General features: G+C 34.3%; 1 pseudogene; it reads left to right on the forward strand.

The window, feature by feature from the left end:
* The first annotated feature begins 5373 nt into the window (after positions 1-5373).
* On the forward strand, positions 5374-5761 carry LOC122492339 (annotated as a pseudogene).
* The last annotated feature ends 286 nt before the right edge of the window (positions 5762-6047 follow it).

The following is a 6047-nucleotide window of genomic DNA, read 5'->3' on the forward strand; positions in this document are numbered from 1 at the left end:
ACATCATGTTAGACCAGCACAAACAGCATAATAGTGTAAAATAGAAGATTCCGGGTGCCTCTTTTTCTATTTTGTATATTAATTTCAAACATTATGTATCCAGTTACTCAAACCTGAAAACTAAAAGTCACTCTGGATTCTACCTTTTTTCCTCACTTCCTTAGTCAGCCTATCAATAAGCCCTATTAACTGTACCTCTAAAGTGTACCTTGAGTACATCCATTTCTCTCCATATCACTACAAACTCCACATTCCAACACATCACCATCTCTCAATTAGACTACTGCAGTAATTCCCTACTTTGTCTTCTTGCTTCCACTCTTGGTGGTCCACAAGCCTTTCTTCTCGAAGAATATAGGGTTAACTTCTAAAAATATGTCACCTTGTATGATAAATCTGTTCCAAAAACCTCCAAAGAGTTTTTGGTGCCCTGAGAATTAAATCCAGATTTCTTCCTTGATCTGCAGAGCTTTGCGTGACCTAGCTAGTGCTTTTCTTTCGCAGTGTTACCTCATGTTACTCTCCCGTTGAGTTTTCCACTGTACAGGCACCTTTCTTCAGGATCCTCGTTTTTACTCTTTCTCAAGGTTGATTTCTACACATAACATATCACCAGCACACGCCTAAATGAAACTTCATACAGAGACTTTTGGTAACTATTTTAGACAAGGAAGCTATCAGAAGTTCTTTCATTAGTGGTTCTTTCTTTTTTACACTTTATTTTATTTTTATTTTTTGGGTTTTTCTTATTAAGTGTCTCCTCCAACAGATTCCATAATAGTTTGTAGCTAAAGCCCTCGTGTTTAGTTCATTGCTTGATACATAGTAGTCGCTCAGAAAATGTTGAATGAAAAAGCAAGTGGATTAATCAATACATAGGGAACCAACCATGTGCTTGGCATATTTATTTCATAGACTTATTTGACAAAGTTAGCAGGTGAAACTGTGTGTATGTGTGTGTGTGTGTGTGTGTGCGCGTGTGTGTGTGCGCGCGCAACAAAGTTAACAGGTAAAAGTGTGTGTGTGTGTACACGTGTATTCTTTTATGTTTTTACATGGAGCTTGGGTTTCAGTCCTGTCATCATCTTAGTTACCCTTTTCAGGATAAGTGATTTTACCAATATTTATCTTAAAATACGGAGTTCAAATATTCCTGCAATATAAATTGCAGTGACCTTTATGGAATAAATTTGGTAATACATATTAAAATATAATATTCACCATTTTGACCCAGTAATCCCAAGTATAGGATTTTATCCTAAGACAATTATTAAATCTATAGACAAATATTTAAATATAAGCATTTTTCATTATCTGTCTACTTAAAAAAAGAAAAGTCCTGGATAAAATCAAAATGTGTGTCCTGTAATACAATTTAAACACATATATAGTAGGACTCCCCTGAATAATTTTCAAAGAAACATGAGTTTATAGTACAAATTACTAAATCCAAAAGTAAATAAGCCAACATGAGCATGACTCATAAGAAGTAGCAATAGAATGAGACTCACAAAACATTCTAATATTAAAAATTAGGATAAATGTTTTAGTTTGAAAAAAAAATCCAAACAGTGAAGGTCAAGGTAATAAAAATATTTAGTTTAAATTAAAAATTTGATAAATAACTAGAGCATCTAGAAATAATAAATTATTTTATTTTATTTATTTTTGAGAGACAAAGTGAGACAGAGCACAAACAGGGGAGGGGCAGAGAAAGAAGGAGACACAAAATCTAAGCAGGCCCCAGGCTCCGAGCAAGTGTTCAGCACAAGCCCAAAGCAGGGCTTGAACCCACAAACCGTGAGATCATGACCTGAACTGAAGTTGGTCACTTAACTGACTAAGCCACCCAGGCACCCCATAGAAGTAATTAATAATTTAAATTAAAAATTCAAAGAGGCTTTCAGGAATAGCTAGGTAAATTGTACTAACTTTTTCACTCTGATAAATACATACATGTCTAAAAAATAGTCTTCTTTAAAACCAGTATTTGAAATAAAATGGAAATTCAGAGGGATAAGTCTAATGTTTGGAGCCACTTTTCACCTAGGGATGATTGCTGATGTTGTAGTTCGTGGTTGAGAGCTTAAGAGTCTGGATAATACTTTTGTCAGCCTCCTAGGCGAGGAGGGTACATGCTGAGTACTGCTACCTGCCAGGGACTCTAAAGAGGTTTGCAACAGATATAGCAGTGCACCTTAAGTAGTCCAGCCTCCACAGGGACTACAGTCCAAGTTTGAATAATTTCAATCCTTGAAATTGAATTCAGATAATAAGATATTGCTACATTTCCAGGAGCCTATGACAAGCAAATAAAAAATTCTCTCTGAAATAATATAACATCATCCTAGGTCTTGCATTATTTTTGTAATTTTTCAAATGCAGTGTCCTGTAAACAGTAATAACAATAATATAGAATAACCAGGTACTCTGTGAGATAACACAAATGAATGAGACCCAGGTGAAACAGTAACCAATAGAAACAGACCTACAGAAGCTGCTGTTGTTTGGAATTATCAAATACAGATTTTGAAGCAAATTAAGTTTAATATATTTAATTCAAAAAAGGCAAGATTCAGGAGTCAAGAAATTGGAGATAGAGAAAAGGAAACAGAGTAATATAGATGTTCCATGACCAAAAAGTAAGATAACTGTATTAGAAATTCAACAGCAGATTGGGGTGCCTGGGTGGCTCAGTCAGTTAAGCGTCTGACTCGATTTCAGCTCAGGTCATGATCTCACAGTTTGTGAGTTCGAGCTCTGCATTGGGTTCTGTGCTAGCAGCATGGAGCCTGCTTGGGATTCTTTCTCTCTCTTCTCCTCTGTCTACTCCTCCTCTGCTCACTCTCTCTCTCAAAATAAAAAAATAAACATTAAAAAAATGTTTTAAAGAAATTCAACAGCAGATTAAAACAGAAATATAAATCAGAAGAAAATACCCAGAGGCAAACAAAGAGAGAGATAAGAAAGAAAAATGGATATCTGACATTATAACTCCTGCTTGCATGAAACTAATTTAACACATAGTTACTCTGTAAGGCACACCGCAGCCTTCCTAGGCTTAGGAACACTAAGCAACCCTTTGGCACTATGCTTTTAAACAGTGAAGTCACCAATGAAAAGTACCAACATATGTAAAATATGGCACGTAAATAGACCATGAAAAGGGAACTTACAATATAAGAGCTGAAACAAGAAGGCAAGAGGGTCATCTTATTTAACTTATCTGGGAACATGCACATCAGAGGCTCAAATATTTTACTCCTTGGTGCATGTCAGCAGGTAGCCATGAAAGCACCACGAGTATTGGTTTCTATTCTGTCTGCTATCACAGAACACCATAGACTCAGTGGCTTTATCCATAACAGAGCCTTCTTTCTCACAATTTTGGAGGCCAAACAATGCAAGATCAAAGTGCCAGTCAATTCTGTGTCAGCTGAGAAACACTCAAAGATGACTGTCTTCTTGCTGTTTCCTCACATGACAGTAAGGGTGATGTTGCACTCTGGGGTCTCTTTTATAAGGACGCTAATTCCATTCACCTCGCAAAGGCCCCACCTCCAAATGCCATCTCATTGGGGATTAGTTTTCAAACTATGGATTTGAGGGGAACACAAGCATTTGGTCCATAACCTATTACAAATAAACTTTAGTGAGTAGGCAAATTCACAAATGCAGAATCCACAAATAATGGGAATTGACTATAATCGGAGTAGCAAATAAAAGTAGAAAATGGGCAAAAACATTTGAAGAGATGAAGGTTGAGAATTTTCCAGCACTGGTGAAATATATGAATATTTATATTTGCATATCTCTAGTGCCCCCCAATAAATATAGATCCAAACACTATCACATCCAAGTTAAACTATTAAAATCCGAAGACAAACAAGTAAACTTAAATGCACCCAGAGGAAATAAAGATACAGTAGATGTAAAACATTAAAAATTTTTAACTGAGAACTAATTTCTGAGCAGAAACATTGAAATCAAGAAGACAATGGGTATGTTTATATTTATGAAATTAGGTAAGAAATAACCTAGAAGTCTAGGCCAAATAAAAATATCTTTCAAGAATAAAAGAAATTAAAGACATTTTAAGGAAAAAAAGCCACTTATCACTGACAGGTATATACTACAGGAGAAACTAGAGGAAAGTTAAGAATATTCTTCTAACAGAAAGAAAATAATTGAAGATGGAAGGTTGAAAATGTTGAAATAAATGAAGACTAATTGTAGTAATAACTCTGTGGGTAAATATAAAGTAATAACTTACTAAATAAAAATAATGTCTAATACTCTTAACATAAATCACACAAAAACATAGCATATATATCAGTAAGGAATAAAAATAGTTAAAAATGTGAATTTATTATATACTTTGTTAAGAGGAAAAAGGTGCCAATTGATGCTAGATTTGATTACTTAGGGATACATACAGTAATATTTGGTATAAACCAAAAAATAGTAAGATAGTAAATAATTTCTGAGTTAATAATAGAAAATGTCACATTATAGAGTAATCAGCCATTTCAAGAGAAGAAAAGACAGGAGAGAAAAGAAACAAAACAGGCAGAGCAAACAGAAAGCATGTGCAGAATACAAGTTTTAAGTTCAAAAGATCAGCAATAATATTGACTAAATCCTCTTCCTAGAAGATAAAGATTGTAAAACTTAAGAAAATAGTATGAATTTAAAAAAATGAAATAAAATAAAATAAAAAAAAACTGAAAAAAGTTATAGAAAAGCAACTCTAAATAAAGAGAACTTAGCTGTATTTCAGGGAGAAATAAAAGGAAACTTTAGAAAATAATGTTGATTCAAGATAAGAAGATGCTTCAGAATAATAAAATTTTCAATTCACCAGGAAGATACAGTAATTCTAAATGACTATGCACCTGGTGACATATACAAAATATGGCATGCACTGTGGTAGAGTGTACCAAAACTTAAAAAGTTGACTATAAGCATTATGTTCTCCTGCCAAAATTCAATTATGTGAGAAAAAATAATAAAACCATACTGTAAAATATCCATATATTCAAAATAATTTACAGAACAAAGAAAACATGTTAATAACAACACCAGGAACATTTTGAACTAATGATACTGAAAGTTTTACATATCACAATTGTGAATTCATGAAGTATAGGAAAATTTACATTCTTCAATATGCATATTAGAAACAAGAGAGGTCGCAAATCAATAAATACTTATCTCACAAAAGTAGAAAAAGAATAATAAGTGTAAAGTAAAGAGAAAGAAAACATAACCATAAAGGCAGAAATTAATGAAACAGAGTGACAGCAACACAAGATGGGTGCCAGCCACCATGGGCTCGGGAGTAAAAGTCCCTTGAAATTTTAGACTGTTGGAATAACTGGAAGAAGACCAGAAAGGAGTAGGAGATGGCACAGTTAGTTGGGGTCTAGAAGATGACGAAGACATGACACTTACAAGATGGATAGGGATGATAATTGGGCCTCCAAGAACGATTTATGAAAACCAACTATACAGCCTTAAAATAGAATGTGGACCTGAATACCCAGAAGCACTCCCCCTTTGTAAGATTTGTAACAAAAATTAATATGAATGAAGGTAATAGCTCTAATGGAGTGGTGGACCCAAGAGTCATATCAGTGATAGCAAAATGGCAGAATTCATATAGCATCAAAGTTGTCCTGCAAGAGCTCCGGTGCCTAATGACATCTAAAGAAAACAGAAACTCCCTAAGCTGCCCAAAGGACAGTGTTACAACAATTGATCAAAAAGAAAAACCACAGGCCCTCCCTCCCCACCCCATTTGATTTAAGCAGTCTTCATTTTCCACAGTAGTAAGTTATCTAGATGCATCTTGTAGACCTCAAAGTACTGGAAAGGAAGCTCCTGTTCAAAGGCAAGTTATCTTAAGATACTGTAAATGATACTAATTTTTTGTCCATTTAGAATATATAAGTTGTGCTATAACAAATCATCCTGTCAAGTGTAATTGCTATCCATATAGTTGAACTTCTGGGATCAAGAAAGTATATTTAAACTGATTCCCATCA

Source organism: Prionailurus bengalensis, chromosome C2 (assembly GCF_016509475.1).
Source record: "Prionailurus bengalensis isolate Pbe53 chromosome C2, Fcat_Pben_1.1_paternal_pri, whole genome shotgun sequence".
In the NCBI taxonomy this organism is placed as follows: domain Eukaryota; kingdom Metazoa; phylum Chordata; class Mammalia; order Carnivora; family Felidae; genus Prionailurus; species Prionailurus bengalensis.